Consider the following 24278-nt stretch of genomic DNA (forward strand, 5'->3'; position numbering starts at 1 on the left):
TGCTATCATGCAAAGATGCTGCTCAGGCTTAGGTAGAAGAATAAACACTGGGTGGGAAGCAGGGCTGGATTTCGGTTTGATGAGGCCCTAAGCCACTGAAGGTAATGGGGCCCTTTATATGTCCAGTTGTCCTTTGTCAACAACAATTTGTCGCTGTTTTTTGTGTTGAATATATGCTATATGGTAATTTATGGACCTACACAACACAAAACACTGTTGCTGTATGTAGCTTTTATTTTATTTGTTTTTTATCTTATATTTTGGAAATGTATATCCAGTTTTTTCCTTTAATTTTTTTTTGGGGCCCCCAAGTGAGTGGGGCCCTAAGCTACAGCTTGTTTAGCTTATACGTAAATCCAGCACTGCTGGGAAGTAAAGCCTACCATTGCTTATTTGAAGCTCCTGGTTCTCTGAGGAAGGTGCATCCTTTAAATGGATGAAATAAGCTGCTGCATTTAAATCCTCCTGCCAGTACTCTGCCACTTCTCCACAGTCTTCCTATGTCTTCCTATGGTGTTATGTTTTCCTCTCAGTATGGCAGTATGTTATTTCATTCTGTATGTCATGTTGTGTCTTATTTAATAGGATTGAGTCACATAAATTGTGAAATAAACGCCAGATCGCTTTCCAGTTTAGGTGTATCCAAGAAGCATGCATTGCTCACTTTGTAAAGATGAATTTCGTTTACCTTCCCCTCCCACCAGCTGTGCTGTTCCAGAACACTTAATTTGTCTTCATTAGGAAAGATGCTCTCAGGCAAATTGTGGTTACATGGCCATAGAAGTTTGCTTCTATGGCCAATTCAGATCTGCACTGACTGTTGAATATAAGCCCATCTGACTGGTGCAAACATTCTAAGTGTAACAATCAGAATTTTTAGGGCAATACTTCGGTTCCATGTTATTGAGCTCTTTTCAAAGAGGTTAGTTTGTCATCAGTGCATATACCAGTTCCAGGACTCCAATTATGTTTTGCACTGTTGTGTAAACCAAGAATAAATCAAGCTGGATACATTTCTGGAATCCTGCAAGGGGTTTGTAGCAATAGCTCAAATTGGAATCGGATCAGAAATCATGCACTTTCTTGATAACTATTCACAGTGGTGTAGAAAAGGGCAAGAGGGGCTTCTTTTTTTAAGAGCAGAAGTGATATAATTTTCCTGAGTGCCTGGGGAAATGATGGGATAGAAGGACCTGTCTTCCAATCTTAAATCCAGTTTGCCCTGTTTCTGCAGCAGTTTGCACAAAAAAACCTCATGAAAATTCTTCTGTGTTTTAGTGGAAAGTTATCCTAATCAACATATTTTGTAGGCAGTTTTGACTAATGTACATTGTTTTGCAAACCATTTCACTTAATATAATGCATTTTAATGTGCTATTTTCACTATTACTTTTCATTTTTATGTACATTTTCCCCTAACATATGCCTTTTTTTAAAAAAAAAAAACAACCAACACTGGTTGGAGAACTGCATCATAAATTTTGGATAAGTGTGAATTTTGAAGTATGTCTACGTTCAAGTTCTTGCATTGTTTCGGAACATGCAAATTTGATTCGTTCCTCTTAAAATATGAATTGAATTCAATCCTCCTCCCCCCCCCCCATTCCTAATGGCAGGTGAATGAGGTCATAATGAGGCATTCAAGTTGTAACATATTAGCTAGCTTACTAGTCTATGACTGTGTGGTGATCCTTATACAGATTGAATCCCCACAGGTCCCTGCATTTTTTTAAATGGGGTGGGCATGGCTTTGGGGACTATCATGCTGTTCTCCTGCACTTCAGAAAATACCACCGCACTAGATAATTTGTGGGAAATATCTATTTTCTGAGAGTTCTCCCTCAGTTTTTAATATAGGCATATGCACACTGATGGTGCCAAGGACATGCGCTTTATCATAATGTTCTCTGGGAATTGTAATTCCTAGCAAAGTCGTGGTAACCAGCCAGCTGAAAATTAAACTGTCCTCTCCACTCCCCCCAAAAGGCTTTTTGACTGGGATAAGGAACAACTGCCATGTAAAGGGTTTACAAGCAATGACTGAGCGGATGGGCCCACATGGAGAGGGTTCTTTAAAGAAACCAGGCTTGTTTGCTTGGGTGGTCTGAATATCAGCAAGAGGAAGGGATTTAACTTTTGCGCCTGTGCCTGTACAGCATCTGGTTTCGGGTGTCTGGCTGCTGAATGCATATGAGCAGAACCTTGTTCAAAATTCCAAGCTGGAAAAACATGTTTTTGGGAGAAATACAGCTTGCTTTGTAATACAGCGACTTGCAGCAGGTTAGACAAATCTGTTTTCCGGACCAGGTAATAATGAACTTGAGTGATATCGGTAGTGAAAAGCAGCTGGGGGAGGGAAACAATTTTGAACAGAAAACCCAGGTGCTGGGGAAAGAGTTAACCACTTGCCCGGAAGCTGTTTTTCTTCTAAACACATCCACCAATACATTAGCCTTTTATGCCTAGCAATGTGCCCTCTTTCCCAAATTCCTTCATGGGACTGTCCATCCTACTGTAGATCTGATGCTATTGTGGTCCAACGCACAGCTGTAGGCAAAATGCTTTCAGGAATTACCTTGGCAACTGCCTCTCTCCTCTTCTTTCCTCCTCTCCCTTTCGGGCTGCAACCCAAAGCCTTGCATGTACTCTTTTTGCTCCTTTCCCTTGGAAATACCATTTCTGCAATGTAATTTCTTGGCAGAGAAGTTTCCTTTTTCTTTCTTGCTTTTTTTTTGTATTCCAGACTTCAGCCTGAAGCAAATTAGCTACAATGAGTTCTGAACTATTGGAAATAAGGCTTTATTGGGAAAAGCTGACACCAGCTTAATGAATGTACTGCAGGAGTGAGACTGACTCCTGCTCAACAGCAAACTGCTCTCCTCTTCATCTGTACCAGGCCTCCCCAACCTTGTGCCCTCCAAGTCTTGCTGGCATTCAACTCCCATCAGCTCCAACCAGCATTGCCAATGGTCAGTGATGATGGCAGTGTACTCCAGACACCTGGAGGAACCTATACAGTGGACAGGTGTAACATGAATGAGAGGCTAAAGGCAGGGTGGACACATTGATTTTCAACAAATAACACAAGCCTGAGAATTCTTGGGAACATTGGAAGCTTCCTTTTATGGAGTCAGATAATTAGTCCATCTAGCTGAGTATTATCTACAGTGCCAGACAGCAGCTCGTCAAGGTTTCAGGCAGCCCTATAATAGAGATGCTGGGATTGAATCTGGGACCTGCTGTGTGCAAATCAGATGCTCCACCACTGAGCTACGGCCCTTCTGTTAGTTGTCTGGGTGAGCTCATGTGAGTTATGCCTACAAGCAAAAAGAAAAATCTTTGTGTATTGGTCTTTGCCTCCTCCTCCCCCCTGAATGATATAGGATCATTTTTGTTCTTGGTTGTCTGGTGTGATATTTCAAGAGCTCTACTGTCAGTATATGTGAAGCCATTTGGGAATGCATATCTCCAAATCTGGGGTGGGGGGAAGACTTCCCTCCTTGCAGCTTGCTGCAGTGTGCTGCAGCACATCAGCAAAATCCACCCCCTCTTGCCTTGTCTCCAGCAACACACTGCCTTGTCCTACAAATTGCGGGATTTGCTTGTGCACTCCACTGTATCTTTAAGCTGTTCTCTCAGCTTTAATTGTCTCTCCCAAGGAGCCTGAAGAAAACGGGGGAAAGAGCCACTGAGGTGCTAAGTTCTTTGGCCCCGAACTTCTTAAGTTCAAGAATTGGGGACTTTGAGATTAGCTTGTGTGGAGACGATTATGCATAGTGCTGCTGGCAATCCAACTTGCATGCCGCAAAACACGAGCTGCGGGGAACTGGGACCAATGGCAGCTCCCTGCAGTGTGCTTTCTGCAATGTGCAGAGTCAAGGAAAATGCACCAGCCCACCTCACACATTACTGGATGCTGGCAAGGGCATGCTAAATCTTTCATGGGCCCCTCCTCTCCCAGTGTAATGTGTGAAGCTTGCCAAGACTGAAGCAAGCAAGCTCTGTTTCCAGATCAGTCTGATAACGTAGCTGTGCAGTGAGTTTATGCGTCTCAGTTGCAAAACTGGGATGCATTACCCAGCTGTGGCCAACCTGGTCTGGCTTTCTGGAGACAGAAGCTCCCTACAAATAAAAAAAGGGAGTCTCTTGCTTAATGTGAACCCTCAGCAATGCCTCAGAATGTGGATTCACATCCTGTATCACTTTGTTCTGCCTTTTCGATACTAGGCGATGGGGTGAGCTCCTGTTGCTCAGTCCCTGCTCCTGCCAACCTAGCAGTTTGAAAGCACGTCAGAGTGCAAGTAGATAAATAGGTACTGCTCCAGAGGGAAGGTAAACGGTGTTTCCGTACTGCGCTGGTTCTCCAGAAGTGGCTTAGTCATGCTGGCCACATGACCCTGAAGCTGTACGCCGGCTCCCTCAGCCAATAAAGCAAGATGAGTGCTGCAACCCCAGAGTTGGTCACGACTGGACCTAATGGTCAGGGGTCCTTCACCTTTAAAGGATTTGTAGGGCTAACACCATTTGTTTTTTAAAAAGGCTCCTGTGCCTTTGGAAGCTGCGGGACTGCCAAAAATTCAACAGATAAATGCTTTTGGTGACTACTAACTCTAATGGCTATGTTCTCCATCCACTGTCAGACACAGTATGCTTCTGAATTCTGAAAACCACAGGAGGAAAAAGTGCTGTTGTGTGTTTTCCACAGGCATTTGTTTGACCACTATGAGCGCTGGCAGGCTTCCCTTTGTGTTGTGAGCTTGTGGGGTTAGCCTGCATGATGCCTGAGTGCCTTAAATTTTGGGGAGTCCTCTATCCATGAACCTGAGCCTATGATGGAGGGGTTCCCAGCCTAACAAGCCAAGAGGGTCTTGCTTCTTCCATAGGCACAGCCTTAGAGCCAAACTGAGATCCAACACAGAGCTCTCTGCCTCTCGCTCCAGCCCACTGCTTTACTATCTCTGTTACCTCACTCCTAACCTCCTACACTAAGCTTCCAGCCAGCTTTGCTTCTTTTGGTTACACCCTCTCTACACCCTCTTTACTGTAAGCTCTCTTCTGTAGAGGGAGGGACTCTGCTCCATTGGCATTTCACTCCCAGTTTCTTTGACCCTTTGATGTCTTGATGGTCTATTACCCCAGGCTATCACCTTGTGCAAGAAGCTAAAGGTAAAGGTAAAGGTACCCCTGCCCGTACGGGCCAGTCTTGACAGACTCTGGGGTTGCACGCCCATCTCACTTAAGAGGCCAGGGGCCAGTGCTGTCCGGAGACACTTCTGGGTCACGTGGCCAGCGTGACATCGCTGCTCTGGCCAGAGCCAGAGCCAGAGCCAGAGCCGCACACGGAAACGCCGTTTACCTTCCCGCTGGTAAGCGGTCCCTATTTATCTACTTGCACCCGGAGGTGCTTTCGAACTGCTAGGTTGGCAGGCGCTGGGACCGAGCAGCGGGAGCGCACCCCGCCGCAGGGATTCGAACCGCCGACCTTTCGATCGGCAAGCCCTAGGCGCTGAGGCTTTAACCCACAGCGGCACCTGCGTCCCACATGCAAGAAGCTAGTCCTGGCTTAATTAGCTCTTCACACATCACAGGAATCACCAGCCTGGCTTAGTTAGTTTTTCACACAGGATGATTCCAGAGGATTAGAAGCATGTAATGCACAGCTTAAATACACACAGGTCTAGCACAGTTTTAACACTAAGCCTTTATTAAATTGTAACACTAGCTTGAACTGGGAATTCTAGGAGAAATCTAGCACCCACAACTCATATCACAATATTATGTTCTTTCTCATACAGTGCTTTGCAAAATATACACATCGACAATGTGTGTTTTTCACAGAGCCTTTGTTAGGAATATGGTAGAAAGCCTGCTTGAAATATCAGTATTATTCTAGCAGGGTTTAAATGACAGTTTATGTGCACAACCTGTTTGATAGACCAATTTGTATTAGCACTGGAGGGAAGCAGCTGCACTCCTTATAAAACAGCACTATAAATATTGTCACTGATTGCCAAATGACAAGTTTGGGCTGTGGATATGCACTTGTGTGAGTGTACTTGAATAACCCTCCTCTGTTAAATTAACACCTCTGTTGCCTGTCAAAAGCAATCAGTGCCTCCCACAAATTAGTACCTGTGATTGCAATGGAAGACTACTCTGCAGTGATACCGGTAATTGACAAGATGATTACAGTAACAGCCACAGCATTTGCACCTGATTTGCACAGTTGTACTGAGTAAAATTATACAACAAACAAAAGCTCCCCATTGTTTGATTCTTTAAGACAGTGGTGTGCAAGACACATTTTCTGCATTGTGAGCAATATTTTTATAATGGAGAGGATAGCATACTATATATTGTTACATGCCACCCCAATATCCAAGCGGTGCAAGATTCCAGGAGTTCTAGGCACTCATGCAGAGTCTGTGTTGCCTTTGGAAAGGAGGCTCTGTGGAGACTGTGGTGCCTTTATGATATATGGTTTATTTACACATATATACAACCTGAGCCTACAGTGGAGGGGCAAACAGCATTACACTCAAAGAGGTTTTTACTTCTCCCCTGGCCACGGTCTTGGATGCCAACAAAATCGGCTATGCCCTCTCTCCCTCTCCTCCAGCTTGCTGTGTTTAACACACTGGAAAGCCACCATGAGTTATAGCAGCTTTGTGGGGAAGACATGGGGAAATGGGCACAGGGGATCAATCCCCTCCTCCAGCACTATGGCCCCTGATCCATATTGCTTTTAGCAACACTAACATCGACAGGCATGAAGACATCACAGATGAATGGACAGTCACACTTCAACATCACATTTAGTTTGGACTTCAATCAGATACAGGCGACATGAAAAATAATCAGTCTGACCTGAGATAAACATGACACCCCGCACTAAAATAAGACGGCTAAGGAGAATCTTAGTGTGAAAATAAAATGTGTCTGTGGAGCCTTTCCAAAAGACCATTAATTTGGCTTGTTATCACTTTTCTACTCCCCCCCCCGACATAGAGGAAAGCAAAAATTAGGAAAGATATATATATAGAGAGAGAGAGAGAGAGTGAGAGAGAGAGCATGTGCTCGATGCTCAAAATACAATTATATTTCATTTGCTCCCTATCTTACATCCCCTCTATTAGCTGTCATCTACAGAAATGTTGCATACCAAACATGGAGCACTGGTACAGCAAGAGGGATTGCTGGAGGGTACAGCAGCTTCGAAGATGCCTTAAGGAAATAACAGAAGAAGCTTCTATGCAACACCACACGGCTGTATCAAATTAATTCAGAGAAGGTATAATAGGCACAAATGGAATAAGTGGACAAGAAGATCTGCAGATTTGCTTCATGTGAACATCTCATCTGAAGCATTTTAAAGTATCCTTTACTTCAAAAAATGCAAACCTGATGCTCCCCTGCATGCCTCTTTTATTCCTAATATGTGTTCACAATGGGAAAGAAATCATTTTCTAGTCAAATTCTTTCCTTCCTTATGCTTCTAGTTCCAAATGGCCTGGGGGATTTCCCACAATCCCTTATACTGTATTTTATATTGTGGAGACATTGTACGCCCCGTTACACTTAGCTTGCTTCTCTGAGTGGTTAGAGATTTGAGTCAGAGAGTCTATCTGGGTTTGGTTTCTTTTGGAAGGAGGTCACAGGAGACTTATGGCATTTGGAAATATTTCTAGATTCCCTTGGATAAAAATGAAACAAAAGCACCTTAGGCAGGTGGCTATATATGCATTTACTATTAAAACGTGAATGCTGAGAACCACAGGAAGCTCACAGAAGGTCATCATCTTCTTCTCTCAGCTGCAGTCACTGTGCCTCCCCTTTTGAAATGTGGGAAGGGGAAAGTGCCCCAGAATGGAGCAGAGTGGAGGAGACTTGCCCAAGGCAAGCTCCATGGTGTCTCTGCTAAGTTACCCCTCTTTGGTTAGCCATTGTGCCACACAGCCCATGCTTCTCAGGAAGATCTCCTGATGCTCCAGGGGAGATTTTCAGGAGTGAGGAGGGGATGGAAAAGTCCCCTTTCACAATCTTAGATCTACTCATGGTTCTTAAGATCCACAGTCCCCTTTCTCCCCCCCACCCAATTTTCTTATGTCTGTTTCTTATAGTCAAGAAACAAAATGGTTTCATAATTTACTTTTGCTTCCAGGTTTCTTTCTCTCTCTCTCTTTTGCACTGTGGAATCTTATATGCCAGGCCAGTCTATAGCCAGAGGCATAACATTCAGCTAAAGATAGCAAAGGCTCTCAAGATTTCCATCTCAAGAGCTCGAGTGAATGTGGACAAGAACAACTTGCCTTATCTGCGGGTGAACAACCTTCCTAGCAGAACCAGCCCTTTTCCTGACCTTTTCGTTCTTGTCCTAAAGGAAAACCTGAACAGGTTTTACAAGGGACGGCAACCTTTTGTTCGACACTCTTGCTTTGCTTTGTAGCCTGCAAGTTCCATGATATCTAGATCTGGATCTCGCAGTCGTTGCTAGATCTTGGAAAGTGTGTATCTTAATATCATAACAAATAATATGGTGTTAAGTAAATGTATGCAAACAACGTCCCTGTTAATGCAATAGTAGTTCTGACATGAATTAAAATAATTACTTAACTGCCAAATGTGGAGATGAATCCTTACACACACGGTGTTAACGCACCAGGGCTGCATTTTTCATGCCATCTGCTGCTCAGCTTACCTGTATCTGTTTGTTTTCTCATTTGGTTACCTGCCGTATGAAAGCTATAAAAACAAGTGCAGATGTAAGAGCAGAAGAGACTTTAAAAGTTTAAACAAATGCAAGGCATGAACAACAGTTCTGTGTATACAAGTCCTATTCTAGGCAGGGAAATCTTTTGCAGAGACAAGAGTTTTCCTACAGAGGTGCGGTGCAGCTTTGGACCTGCTTACCACAGAGACTAGGACTTGCCAATCAGAAGGTCGGCGGTTCGAATCCCCGCGACGGGGTGAGCTCCCATTGCTTGGTCCCTGCTCCTGGCAACCTAGCAGTTCAAAAGCACATCAGAGTGCAAGTAGATAAATACTAGTGCAAGTAGATAAAAAGGTTGCCGTCCCTTGTAAAAAGGTTGCCGTCCCTTGTAAAACCTGTTCAGGTTTTCCCACTCCAGCGGGAAGGTAAACGGCGTTTCCGTGCGCTGCTCTAGTTCGCCAGAAGGGGCTTAGTCATGCTGGCCACATGATCTGGAAGCTGTACGCCGGCTCCCTTGGCCAATAAAGCGAGATGAGAGCTGCAACCCCAGAGTCGGGCACGATTGGACCTAATGGTCAGGGGTCCCTTAACCTTTACCTTTTAAAAATCAGCCAATCAAAGCCCGGTGCAAAAGACACACAAGCTACACACACCATGCACTGAAAGCACATTTAAACCGCATTCCTCTCCCTTAAGAATCTTGAGAAATGTAGTTAAGAGTGCTGGGAATTGTAGTTCTGTGGGGGGGATAAGCTACAGTTCCCACGATTCTTTGGGGGAAGTCATGTGCTTTAAATGTATGTTGTGTACATAGCCACAATTAGAATTAAGGAACAAGGTGCCTTTGAACATTCCAGGTTTCTCATTTCAGCAGCCTAATTTAGGTGGAAAAAGCCATTTTGTTGTTGTTACTGTAAAACAATTGGGAGTCAGAAACCCTTGTCAATCTCCTGCAAATCACCTGGTAGTTTTACTGTGCATGTGGGGCTCATAGAAGAGAACCAGGAGGAATCCCTTCTGCTGTTGAGAAGTTCTGCACATGTGTCAGAGCTGTTAATCCCTACTGTGGTCTAAAATCATAATCAAGAGAGAGTTAAAGAGGCTTAGCTTGCTGAATCTGATAGGATGGGGACACAGAAGCTTATGCCCTATTGATTTCCATGGGCCTTAAATGAAGTCAAGTTCAAGATCAGATCACATTTATTCTTTAAGCTGAGAGGACCCTGCAATAGTGGTGGTATTAAAAAAAAAAAATTCTAGTAAAATCGGCCAAGGAGTTCATTACAATGGCAGTAGCCTAAAAAAACCAGAATGCAATTAATCAGAATAAAACTAATACTTCCTGCAGTAGAGTTTATGGAGCGATTAGCATACCAAATGAGGTTGGTTTTCTTTTTCTTTTTTACAGTCTACCACATTTATTTCTATGAACCTGCTCAACTTCTGTGCTCTGGTTTCTCTGGATTTTATTCTGCTTCTGCTAAATAATACATTCATTTTCATTAATCAAATAGTGGTTTATCTTTGACTCAATATGATAAATCACATTAGGGAATAAATTCATCTATATAAAGCAAGCTTCCCTTTCCTTGCCAGTTTGAAACCAGATGGTGACATTTTCCTTCATTATTTTACTAATTTTTGTGAGGACTTCCCTTGAAAACTCAGATTAATTACAGAGTCTTTGAGACACAGATCCTGATCACAAAAGAGCACCTTTTAGATGGGATATTTTAATCTAGAAGAAAACAAGCAGGCAATGAATAATTTTGCAGATCTTTAATGATATTATTTGCTACCATCATACAGCTTTGTGGGTAAGGAAGGTGCTTTAAAAAACCAAGAAAATGCTCAGGCTGCATTGCAGTCATCCACTTTGCCAGTTTCCCATACATTGGTGCAGAATTAACTTATCACAGAGATGTTGTCAGCACTGAATGAATGTATACATGGTTCCCCAAACCTTGAAATTTGACGGGCAATATTTGTGTTGCTTTTTCACAGCTCCTTGTAATAAAGGATGGTGTAGTAAGCAGCTTTGAAGTAGAATTTGATGGAATAGAATATGATGAAGTAAGCTGGTTTGAAGTAGATTTTGAAGGGAAATTCCAGCTAAATGTAGAACAGACTCCCTTCAAGGAAATTTTATTTCCAAGCAAGTGGAAAAGATTGGCATCAATGCAGGACTTCCTGTACACCCACCAGGTTCACTGGAAAACTGGAATGTGTTAGCACTGTCTCCTGATAATGTTCCATAAAAGGGATTTTGCTACATTACTTTGACAGCCTGCTTTTTATATGGCACCATGGCACAGTGCCCTGAACATAGACATTAAAAATTCCCAACATCCATTCCGTGCTTAATTCCCATGAAAGCTACTATCCTTTGTATCCTTCCGTAGGAATAATCTCATAGAACTCAGCAGGAGTTCCGAGGGAATGTGTAATATTACACTGCACAGCTTTCTCCAGAAATGTTTTGCAGAATAAATCAGGTGTCTACATAATTGCCAGTTCTTTGTTTTTAGAAACTACAGATGGTTGAATTAATTCCTGCCCATCAAAAGTTGTTATTATGTGGTGCTGTTTATTCCTTAATTTCATCTTCATCTGCAAAAGAATAAGAATAATTTTATTATTTATACCCCAGCCACTCTGGGTGGCTTACATCACATTAAAAATGGTAAAACATTAGACATTTGAATCAACTAAGTTAAGCACTCAGCAGTTTGGAAACAGATGTTTTAAAAGGGACTCTGAGTGATATCCTACAGTAGTCACACTTTATTGTATGGTGAAGCAGAATTATTGTAAGAGTCCCTCAGAGGACAGGATGGATTTTTAAAAATATAAATAAATGAAAATGAAAATGTTTGTGATGAGATCAGTACAAGCACCCTGAATTCTGTCATCAGGAAATCCGTGAAAGGATAGATATATAATTTTGAATTACAAGAATGGCATAACCACATCTTAGAATTGGTGGGTTTAGTATGAGCTGAATGAAAATTGCACAACATCTTGTCTAGTTGACACAAGGAGATTATTCAAGCAAGTTTGGCATTAGAATGTTCACAAGTGCTATTGTGTGTGGCAATGTTATGAAGCCTTTCAACAAGCATTCTGTGGTATCCTTGCATAGAAGCAGAACAATTTATCTTTCTTTCTTTTTTTAAATAAATGATGGGATATTGTTTTCAGATTACAACACAGCAGGAAAACAGAAGAAAAAATGGCATTTTTTGAAGAACAGAGATGCCATCTAGTGGATATAATAAAAAGAGAAAGTTGCAGAATCCATTCAATGGCCACCTGGAAGTGCCCAGAAATATATAGAGGAATGGTCTGAAAAGCAACTCCAGAGTCCCTTTTCAGAAGAAAATTGGACTGAATCAATATTCTTCCATTTCTGTAACCATTTCAGAATGTTTAATAGATTTGATAAAAGGTTGGTAGAAATCTGATTAATGGCTTCCCTGTTTGTTTGTTTTTAACGTTGCATTTTCCTTGTTTGTTCCCCTCTATTGACAGAGAGCTATATTTGACTGAATGATTCTACAGAAAAGTGTAGGAAGCCTGTATGTTTCTTTCACTGATTATATATATATTCCATCTTATGCTGACAAGATGAAGAGCAGCCATTAAAAGTGGGTTTGCTGGCAATTTTAAAATCTGTCTTGGCACTTTGTATAATTTTAGCAAACTGCAGCCTTGCAGATTCTTAACCTACAGCTTTTCTGTATACTGATATGCTAAAAATGCCAATGGGCTTGTAACAGCACAAGAGCCTGTCTTTGATTAAATGAAATAAGGGAGATTTGCTGAGCTTATTTCAGTGGGTTGGATTTTTGCTGACCTAGACACAATGATTTTTGAATTGGGAGGTTTACTATGGGGTCACAATTCTCCTGATGGCAAATGATTGCATTGGGCAGGGCGGGATGACACACATTTTCAATCTTTTCCCAGGGCATGTTAATTTGCACTATTAACTACAAGGGGGGGGGGGGGCTTTTTACAAAACTACTTGATAATGAAGGACATCATGGTTGTTGTGGTATGTCTGTGTGGTGATGGGGTCTTAGTGACAGAAAACATACTTGGAGAAGGTGGTCTTTTGCAGATTGCATCCTGACTGAACGACTATAATGCATTTTTTAGATTTCAAATTGAAAACCAGCCTTCCTCCCTGGGTTTTCAGATGGTATCTGAAGAAGTGTGAATACACGAGAAAGCTCACCAATACCAATAACAAACTTAGTTGGTCTCTAAGGTGCTACTGGAAGGAATTTTTTTTTTTGTTTTATTTAAAAATATTATTATAATACATTACAGACAGTAGTTAAAACCAGTACACCATAAAACTATCAGTTAAAAGTCTAGATAAAGAATATTTTAAAAACCTTTGCATTTCCTAAATTTTGAACCTCCGTCTTGTCAGGATTTAGCTTCTGCTTGTGAGCTCTCATGGAGCCCATCATTGGTCCCAGACCCTGGTTCAGTTACCTGAACAGCCTCTCTTGGTTGAGATGGAATAGAGAAATAGGTATGATCTGCATACTGACAACATCATGCTCCAAATACAGTTGTTTGGAGTTATGAATCCAGACAAGATGTCTTTGCAGTGGATTTTCAGTGGGGGTTTGGGAGGGGGCTGCTGTCAAACAACTCATCATTGAATGGATTGCTAAGGCTTCACCTATCTATAACATAGCCTGTCCATAAGTAAGTGTGAGTGGCTGGAGGTTTAACGTTAATATCACTTTTATTTACATAGAGGTGTATAGGGGACCATACCTTGTCAAACCGATCAGGTTTAGTATGACATCGAACAACCCTTCTGTGTTTCAATAGATGCTCAGAAAGAGCCAGGTCCCAAACTTTCCCTTGCCATTCTGTTGGAGATGGACCTCTGGGAGCCTTTCAATTGGGAGGCGATCTCTAAATGAGCCATCCTAAATTGTAGGGCAGTTAGGTCCTTATGTATAAGGGGAGGGTCTAGATCAGCATCTAGTGACAGGAAGGCCAGAGAAGGATTTGGGTTCAGTGATTGACCAATAATATCAAACATCAAAAATGTTTTGCCAGAACCTAGTAAACTTGTCACATGCCCAGTAAGAATGCATGAGCTCGCTTGTCAAAAGCTTTTTGAAAATCCAAGTACACTATACTAACCAGGTTACCACTATTTTATATGCTTCTTGAGGACCTGCCCTTGCAGAAACCATCATGGCACTGCTTCAGACCCATCGTCCCACTCCATTATAAGGCAGCTTCTTGTGTAGCAACTGTTGACTGACCCTGGTTTTGGTGCATCTTTTTGAGTTCAAGTGAGGCAAGAGAAACAGTAAGGCGTCCTTTCTTTCTTTTGAGCAAATAGATAAAAGCAGTCATGTAATCCTTGTGTTGTTTAGTTGGGCAGTTAAAAAAATCTTCAAGCAAAATCTTCATATATTCTCCATTTTGTTGATAAGTAAGTCGGGAGAAGCCCACTGAGGCAAGATTGTGCCCTCCCCTTGTCTATGGCTTTTACACTATCTCAAGGGCAACGGGGCACTAATCTTCGTTAAATCCTCTAGGTGCTACTCTGAAATTAGTGCTAATAATTAATAGACAAGTTGGAGCTGAGATTAAAATGAAACATACTGGGTATTCCCAAGGACAAATAGAAGATTTAACTCTTCCTTCACCAGCAAAATGGGTAGATCTACCCATGCTAGCAGAGGAAACCTTTATCTGAAAGACTCTGGTACTGAGGCAAATCACCGTACTAAAATATAGTTTGCTAATATTGCTTGAAATTAGCATACAGAACTAAAGTCACACACATGTGGATAGCCTGTATATCTGGACTTTCTGGTTACTGAATGTTGTTAGATTCTTGAGCAGCCTTTTTCAACCTTGTGCCACCAGATGTTGCACTACAATTCTAATCATGCCTGACCACTGGCCCTACTGGCTAGGGATGATGGGAGTTGTAGTCCAACAGCATCTGGGGATACAAGGTTGAGAAAGGCTGATCTGGAGATTCTCATCGTTCTTAAAACTAAATAGAACAGAATCTAGGTTCCTTGCTTTGATGATTCCAGATGTTAAATGCTTATTGATTATTATTAAATAAATGTTATGAAAACACTCTTGTTCATTATGTGTAAATGAGATGCAGTGAAATTATACATTTTATTATGCCCTCCTGAAGTGACCCACTTGCCTCAGTATTGCACTATAATGGAATCAGGCTTGACGTTTATAGCAAGTAAACAAAATGAATGCAATGTCCAGCTGTGGCGATTTTGGTGTTTTGACCAAGGCCAATGTCACAGATGGTGCTGGTCAGTAACCACACAGTTCAGAGTTATCTCTTTATTAGCAAAAACACAATCTCCACAGACTTGGCTGAGTGTCAGGCCTAATGAGCACAGCAGCTCATTCCCAGTGGTCTTACTCCATGAAATCAGTTGCCGAGTCCAAAGGTCTCCACCTCCCCACAGCGGTCTATGTCTCCTCCTCTCCATGGTTTCCCCAAGCAATCTCTTCTCTGTGCTTTTCATGCCTCTCCTGGTTCTGGGAGATGGGGGAGGGGAGCTTGTCACAGAAGGAAGGGAGACACCCCTGACTCTTCACCAGCCTGACTCATCTCTGCTTCTTGGCCTCTCTCATACTCGCCAGCTTCTGCCTCTGATTCTTGACTTCTCCCTGCCACAGCTCACTAAGCCCTGTTACCTTTTCAGCTTCTGACACCTCTTTCCAGTCTTCTCCCTATGACTGCTCATTGTCATCCCACCACCACTCCCCAGGTTCTGAGCAGTCTTTCCTTGGTGATTCCCCAGCTGATTCTCTCCATGATCTATGGGTAAGGATCTTAACCAATTTAATTCAGTCCTTTCCTGCTACTACATGTCCCAACAGAGAAAGGACTGAAGTTCTGCTGGTGCTCAGTTCTTCATGCCTAACAGAACTCATGCTCTTCTCCTCATGCTCTTCTGATGGCCCGTGGCTGTGGAATGTGTCAAATCAGGGCCAGTCAGTTCCTTTCTGCAACCCTTTTCTGACCCTTGTAAGTATATTCACAGATCAAAGAGCTCTTCAAATTGCCCCTCCAGCTCTGTAGAGAGATTTTCCACTTCAGTACCAGCCATCCCATGGAGTTCTCCTGCATCTAAGAGATGAAAAGAGACACATTCATTTTGCATTATGTAATTGCTCAGAGCCAGTGCTTTAGGGCATATGGAAGCTGAGGGAGCTCCTCATATGGGATCTGCAGGTATGATTCTCTCATATTTACAATACATTTAGACAGCACAGGTTTGCATTTGTCTGCCTCACAATCACACTAACCCCCCACTATCTGTTCTATACTTCAATTTTTGGGACACAGAAAAATTGTGTTCCCTGTAGTGTATGAATGGTGGTGGTGCCATCATCACCTGTTTCCTCCCTTAACACCTGAGGCCAAAATTACAATTAATTCCATATCAGAAGAATTAATGACCTTGTGATATCCAGAGTGGAAGCACATACCCATGCATGATTCTATAATATTATCCCTCTACCTCACTTTTCCATCTGCGGTAATGGGCTACTTCCCAGTAGTTCTGCTGAGTAGCTAAGCTATAGAAAAAGTTCAGCCTTGCAGGGGAACAAAGTTCATTTACTATAGCTTTTAAGAAAATTAACTAACATCCAAGCCTGTAGTGAACAATTGCTAGGAGATTTATGGTTTGAAGAAATGCCATTCCTTACTCCTATCAGCACCTGCTTTGCTTTCTACTCAAATAATGTAATCATGAGACTTTGTTGGCTTTATGGGAGAGAAAACAGCAGTAAAAGGAAATTAACATTTAACTTTCTCTGGAGTACTGATAAGAGTGTAACTGAAACATCAGAATATTTTTTCTAGCTGGATTGACAAATTGCTATGGTTAAAAACGACAATAATTGACTTGGGGTAATTACTGTAACATTGTAAAATGTATCCTCAAGTGTCTAATGTACTCTTAAACAGAAGGATGCAGGTCCTTTATTGAAGCCAATGTAAGCTTTGCATCCTGTGGAAGCTGATGGGAATGTTCTGTCCACTTACGGTCTAGTAATCCTGCTTCTACCTCTCTCTTGTTGTTGTGCTGAGAGATGTCTGTGTGGGAGAAATTTCCTCCACTGTTGTCCCTTAATGTTTGACCATGCTCATTTGGCAGTGTTATGGCTTCATTATTGGATTATAGGATTGCTAAACAGATCCCAGACCCCAAACTGAATTGGACTGATTCATATTGACATAGGATTCAGCTGGATTGAGTTGAGGCAGCCCTGAATTGCCTCTGGTTGGATTGGGTCCTCTTGGAGGTACCTGGAGCTGTCAAAAGCAGGTGGCGCTCTGGTGATGAGTAGATGGAGAAACTTGGTGTGCCCATCCATTGGGACAACTCAGATGCTTCTGTGCAGCTCTGAGCTCCTTGCCCTGACCTTGGCTTCTTCTTGACTGGCTAGTTTCACCTTTCCTGGAATCCAGCCTGAGCATAGCAGCAGTTGTGACTCTTAACTGTTATTGAGCCTGTATCTCTTCACTGCCTCCATTAAGATAGCTTCCTTACTCTCAAGTAAAAGCCTCTGTTGTCATAGTCTGGGTGGGAGCCAGGACAACCTTCTGCTTTTTCAACTCACTATTGCTATTTGTTTCCGGCAAAATTTGTCACTCAACTAAATGACAGAATGGCAGAAATAAAGCCACTTCTATAAAAGAGGTAAAGCAGAGGACCAAAAATGGGTGATGGAAAGGAGGGAATTGTTATCATAGAATCATGTTGTATAAAAAGAGTATGTGAAGAAATTGTGAAGTGTTAAATGGTAAACTGTAGAGCTGAAGGAACTTTCCATAAACATTTCCAAAGTTGCTGTAGGATCGTCCTGAAAAGAGTTGGCATAGGTACAGAAAGGAAAAATAGATGAAGTCCTCTCCACACAAAGACACAACTATTCCTACTTTGTTTTTTAGCTGAAGGGAAGGTTAGCAACCTTGATCCATTTCGCTGGTGAACACTTTGATTGAGTGAGCTTTCCATGCTGAAATTGTAGGGGGCTTCACATTTCTCTGAATTCTTCAACACGTGCCCATCATGGGATCATCTCATCAAAAGGTGGTGTGATGTGATCAAAAGTATTGCTTTCCATAAACTTCCCTGTGAATATTCAAGATAGGAACATCCAGTGACATTCATTCATTCATGCACCACAGTCTTCTTTAAACACAGAGCTTATGAATAAACAACCCTTATGAAAATCAATGGAACAGCAGGCACTATCCACAGTGGGATGGGATTTTACATCCTCTCCCTTGGACAAGTGCATTGCTCAGTCTTAGATTTCATAAATTACATAAACCTGTGATCTCAGAACAAAGAAGGGGGGAAGCTGGTTGGTCTGTGGAATGAATATAGCAGGCATAGTCAGTCCAGTGTCATTTCTATAAGAAAGCAGAACTGGGCTTTTTGCTTAGCACTAAGGGTTACCTTAGAACTGAGCTGGACAGTTGCAGCTTCCTTACATGTTTTATGGAATATGAAGTTTGTTTGAAAGTGAAAACTACATTAAGTCCTAAACATGTGTTTGTCTGCAGAAATAAAAAAAACTAAATGAATCCTGTTTATTTGCACAAATAAATATTGGATTAACCTTGCCATTATATCCACTTTGCTGCTCTTTATGAGAAGAAGCCTCCTTTGAGATGCTGGTGGCCTCCAGTGCCTCACTTCTCAGCCTCATAGCTAACAGCAGTACTGGCACACTTTGCTGTAAGTAAGAGCAACAGAGAAAGTCCACAGGCCAATGCTAGAGTGCATGTCTTAAATATATGAGATCTCAAGTTCGGTCCCTGGCATCTCCAGTTAAGACTTGGAAAAGGTCTGCAAGATAAGAGCAGCCTATGTGGACAAATGTTCTGACTCACTATAAAGTAATTTCATATGGGCTCTAAAGTTCCGTGTAAATGCTAACTGGTATTACTCCTCTCAACTCTAAGAAGCAGCACGTAGAAATATGTTTCAGACCTGCTAGTACAGAGGCTTTAAATGAAATTGCCTGAAGATCATGAAATATAAGAAATGGGATGAGTTGCTGCTATTAATTATATTCGTACCCACTTTCTCTTTTAAAATTTATATTTATTTATTATCTGCCCTTCAGCCTAGGGTATCAGGGTAGGTTACAGTATTAAACACAGTATTAAAAACAAATTCACCAAGGATCTCAGGGCAGCGTCCAAGGTTCTTCTCCACATCTCATTCTCACAACAACCCTGTGAGGTAGGTTAGGAGAGAGAGTGGCATGAGTGCCCCATGGCAGAGTGGGGCATTTGAATCTGGCTTCCCCTGCTCCTAACCTTACACTATTCTAGGAGTAGCAAATGTGGTTACTTTTCCTCCAGATACTGACCTTGCTCTAGGCATTACACTGCATTGGCTCTGTTGTAGTCCTTATTTGTAGACTGGGATTGATGGAAAATAAAGGAACTTTTAAACAATGATGGCAAGGGAAGTGAATCCAACACATGAGTAAGTCGAAATACAGTGGTACCTCTAGTTACGAACTTAATTCGTTCCGGAGGTCCGTTTTTAACCTGAAACTGTTCTTAACTAGAGGCGTGCTTTCGCTAATGGGGCCTCTTGCTGCCGCTGCGCCACCATCACACGATTTCCATTCTCATCCTGGGGCAAAGTTCTCAACTTGAGGTAACTCTTCCAGGTTAGGAAAGTTTGTAACCTGAAGCGTTTGTAACCTGAGGCGTTTGTAACTCGAGGTACCACTGTAGCAGGATGCATCAGTGCAAAGGATACTGAGCATAAGTGAACATTTGAGTTTTAATTCATCCAGGGCTTAAGAAGCAATTTAAGGTAAACATGAAAATATACTAGATTAGAATAAATCTTGAGGATTCTGAAATGCACAAGATAGAGTGTTTATATAGTGCCAGGAATGTATCGATCTGTTATAGGTCATTACCTAGAGAAAACAAGCTCCTGGCTTGAGATGCAGTCTTCTGTGTTTAGTGGTATTCATCATTTTTGTGTCCATTCATATGCCCTATAAATCTCCAGCAAAACAGCTGTAATTTGGTGGTGAGCGCAGTGCAAAAGCACTAGTTAGGATTAAGCATAATAAGCTAATTCTTGTTTATTACCTGCAGCGATGCTCAGATGGTGACAGCAGTCATGAAATTAAAAGACGCCTGCTTCTTGGGAGAAAAGTGATGACAAACCTAGGTAAAGGTAAAGGTACCCCTGCCCATCAGGGCCAGTCGTGCCCGACTCTAGGGTTGCGCGCTCATCTCGCTCAAGAGGCCGGGAGCCGGTGCCGTCCGAGGACACTTCCAGGTCACGTGGCCAGCGTGACTAAGCTGCATCTGGCGAGCCAGCACCAGCACCGCACATGGAAACGCCGTTTACCTTCCCGCTAGAAAGCGGTCCCTATTTATCTACTTGCACTTAGGGGTGCTTTCGAACTGCTAGGTAGGCAGGAGCTGGGACCAAACGACGGGAGCTCACCCCACCACGGGGATTCGAACCGCCAACCTTTCAATCGGCAGGTCCTAGGCTCTATGGTTTAACCCACAGCGCCACCCGCGTCCCATGCTGACAAACCTAGACAGCACCTAAAAAAGCAGAGACATCATTTTGCCGACAAAGGTCCGTATAGTTAAAGCTATGGTTTTCCCAGTAGTGATGTATGGAAGTGAGAGCTGGACCATATAGAAGGCTGATCGCCGAAGAAATGATGCTTTTGAATTAAGGTGCTGGAGGAGACTCTTGAGAGTCCCATGGACTGCAAGAAGATCAAACCTATCCATTCTGAAGGAAATCAGCCCAGAGTGCTCACTGGAAGGACAGATCCTGAAGCTGAGGCTCCAGTACTTTGGCCACCTCATGAGAAGAGAAGACTCCCTGGAAAAGACCCTGATGTTGGGAAAGATTGAGGGCACAAGGAGAAGGGGACAACAGAGGACGAGATGTTCTTGGACAGTGTTCTCGAAGCTACTAACATGAGTTTGACCAAGCTGTGGGAGGCAGTGGAAGACAGGAGTGCCTGGCATGCTCTGGTCCATGGGGCCACGAAGAGTCGGACATGACTAAACAACTAAACAACAACATGCTCATAAAAATGCCTCTTGGCATGGCACCAAGAAAGAAATATTATTTGCTATCCTTCTTAGGAAAGACAGTTGACCTTCAGAACCAAAACAAATTAGCATCAGAAATCTAGGAGAAATAGGAAGGGGAGGACCCAGAGCAAAAACATAGTTGAATTGATTTCCCTGTTCACACACTATATGCATGGGAATGATTACTGGGGGTTGGAGCCATGTCACGGGACCCACCCTCAGCATCTCGTGCACACCTGGTCCTGCCCCCTCCATGTCCATGCACCGAGCATGGATGCCTTCAAAGAGGTGCCTATGAATGGGCAAGTGAGTACACATAGGTGTACGTCACAGAGTTCAATCCGGTGACAAGGGTGATGCTGCGGCAAGGACAGCATTGATGTCCTGCTCCACAGTAATTGCTTACAGCCCCTTAAAGCATGTGAAGGGTGCCAGTGTTTTCTCAAACAAAGGTGAAACACGCAGTCTGAGTCTATGTACATTTATTCAGCACTACATTCCACTGTGTTCAGTGTCTATGTGAGCATAAGACTCCAGCCAAAGAACTCTACCCATTCATCTTGTGGCAGAGCAACTAATTCTACTGTGAAAAGTGATGACTAGAACCATCTTTTCCCATGCATCCTGATCTGCAGTACTGCAGGACAAACCATTGTTATACCAGAACAACCAAAATTGGCAGGGTGCAAGGAGAGAAATGGAATCTTCCTCTTAGCCCAAAGACCTGGGGCAGGTTTGTGATGTGAATTGCAATAGATTAGTGACACAGTGGGGAAAGGCTGTAGCTCAGTACTGTACTAGGAGCATTTGCCTTACATGCAGAAGGTCCCAGGTTCAATCTGTGGCACCTCCAGGTAGAGATGAGAGAGAAGCTTGCCTGAAGCCCTGGAGAGCTGCTGCCAGTCTGTGTAGACAGTACTGAGCTAGATAGACTCTGTATAAGACACCTTCTTATGTTCCTAATTTTTAATCATTGCACACTTCACATGTGCATAGTCTCAATGTACCAAGGCTTCCTTTAAAAAGAAGAAGAAGCAGATTTTGCAAAGAAGGAAAGAAAGAGGGGGAAAGTGAAGACACCAACCCCATAACAAAAAATTCTGCAGGTGAGGCTTCCTTGGGACATGGGGCCCAAGTTGTACAAGGTTCTTGCTCCTGTAACAGCCTTTGTCCACCTTGTGCCTTACAGATGTTTTGGACTACAATTCCCACCGTCCCCAGCCAGCAAAATAAAGTTTAAATGGTTTAAAAAGGGAGAGAAAGGACAGGGGATCTAAGGCCCAGTGCAAACAACCCATGTCTCATGCCCCCTGGGCCACCTCCTAACAACTCCCCTAGTTGTCTACTGTTTAGTTTCTTACACAAATAGCACTTTATATAGCATGCCTGGATAGCTTAGTTGGTTAGAACAGGGTGCTGATAATGCCAAGTTTGCAGGTTTGATCCCCGTATGGGACAACTGCTTATTGGACTATCTCTCCCAATTCTACAATGCTCTGATTCTATGATTCCCTGAGGGCAAAAAACATTCAATGCAGTACTTATATAAAATGTCAAATGATGCTAGCACCTACTTCTGTTTTAGAGCATTGGTCCATATATGTGGGCAGGGATGGGCCACGGTGCCATCTCCTGCCGCTGCAGAGCCACTGCTTCTATGGGATCTCTTCTGAAGCTGCCACTGCTGCTGGGGCACCCATGCGGGATTCCTGTTCACCTCAGTGGGCTGGCCCTATACGTGGGAAAGACTCAGTCATACTTAGCTTCTCTCAATACATGTCCATGCAACTAAGCAGGTGTGGCAGTGATGGTCACTTGTGGCAGTTTGCATGCACTCGGCATGCTCCTCCCCCCCCCCCCCATGCTTGAAGGTTTCTGACTAGGAAATGCAAAATGTTGGAAGTGGCTATCAGCCAAAATAGTAGCTATAAAGTTTTAAAAGCCATCTGAAGGTTGGAGTTTATGCAACCAGTCTTGAAAGCAAGATAAAGTACTTGTCCATCCAGAGGCTTTATCTTTCATAATTAGCACAAATTAGGTAATAATTAACTTACTATTGGTTAAGCACTGCACTTTTTAAGCCCCAATATCGACACTTCCTAGGAATTAAATGAAGCTTTACAGAATTAAATTTGACTTATCTGGGAGCAGGATTAAACACAAAACCCCCCACTCCTAATCAGTAATGAAAAGCTTCTTTTAAGCAAACTTCCTATTCATTTAAAAATATTTTTGAAGCACACTTATTTTGAGTTGAGTTGTCCTGTAAATATGAAGAGCAGATTGTGTCACTTGGAAGCTTCAGTGTTTTGCTTCCCAATAGTTCCTTCCAAAACTTTGCATGTAAAAGTACCATCATCTCTGGTCTAGCACATTCACTTTCAAGGGGGGATAAATCTTTATAGACTATTTTAAGTACTTAGGAACATATGAAAAGCATACTGGATCAGACCAATGGCCCATCTAGTCCAGCATCATGTTCTCATGGTTGCCAATCAGAAACTCCCAAGTAGGCCCTGAACACAAGACCAGTCTCCTCTCCTGCAATTTCCAGCAACTAGTATTCAGAAGCAAACTGCTTCCAGCAGTGGTGGTACATTGTAGTCATCATGATTAGTAGCCATTGTAATGTATGATAAAGTATTGTAAAGTACAGTAAAGCCTGAGATTCCATTTAAAAGAAACTGAAATAAGGCTCGAGATTGGAGTTTATAAACATGCTCACAAGCCGTATTTTATCCACCGTATCAGAATTCTTACACTTGTGCAGAAACTGATTGTATCCACATCAGTATAATTCTCCATTTTCTCTTATTTGTTTTACTAGACACCCCCCCTCCCAAAGGGCTTAACACATCATCAAACATCTGCTCAGACATGTCTATCAATCTTTTCCCTTGAAGCGTCTATCATTAAGATATGGATTCAATAGGCAAAATGCTGAGCAAAGGGGTTTCAAAATGGTGTTTTTCATTTTTAATGACTTGCTGCTGCAACTGCCATTTTCAAGGGAAAATACAAATTGCAAAATTCAACTTGGTCCAAAGCAGCAGAAATTCAGCATGAAAAGTATTTGTGAGGACTTTGGAAGGAGAAGCACAGTACGAAGACAACAGGAACTTTCTCTAGCATTAAAATCCAGCACCTTGTTGTCAGTCTTTGCTGCAGTTTGAGATAAGTAACTGATCTCAGAAACAATATTTGCAGTAATATCTTGACACAGCAAGGGTATTCAAAGGTGAAGTGCTGGTTAATTAAAAACAGCCTTTTGGATGTAACTTCACAACAGGTTCTCCCCTGCCCTCTGTAATGGAGATGAGTCTTGATACCATTGAATATGATCCAAATTTTAATGTATTTTTTTTAAAAGCCCCACATAATTGTTTCCTAACAATCTGGCCAAAATGGATAAATGAA

At 42.5% G+C, this 24278-nt stretch overlaps 1 long non-coding RNA gene across 2 annotated transcripts; it reads right to left on the bottom strand.

Annotated features, from left to right (window-relative positions):
* Positions 1-15557: 15557 nt before the first annotated feature.
* On the bottom strand, positions 15558-22641 carry LOC307215610. Of its 2 annotated transcripts, none has more exons than XR_013838585.1 (3): positions 22436-22641; positions 17723-17886; positions 15558-15869 (listed from the first exon to the last, which is right to left on the bottom strand). It is a non-coding gene; the product is annotated as an uncharacterized lncRNA (long non-coding RNA). The 2 variants fall into 2 exon arrangements; XR_013838586.1 differs by having other exon boundaries at positions 17691-17886.
* Between the last annotated feature and the right edge of the window lie 1637 nt (positions 22642-24278).

This window comes from Podarcis cretensis (genome assembly GCF_951804945.1).
Source record: "Podarcis cretensis genome assembly, chromosome: 4".
In the NCBI taxonomy this organism is placed as follows: Eukaryota; Metazoa; Chordata; class Lepidosauria; order Squamata; family Lacertidae; genus Podarcis; species Podarcis cretensis.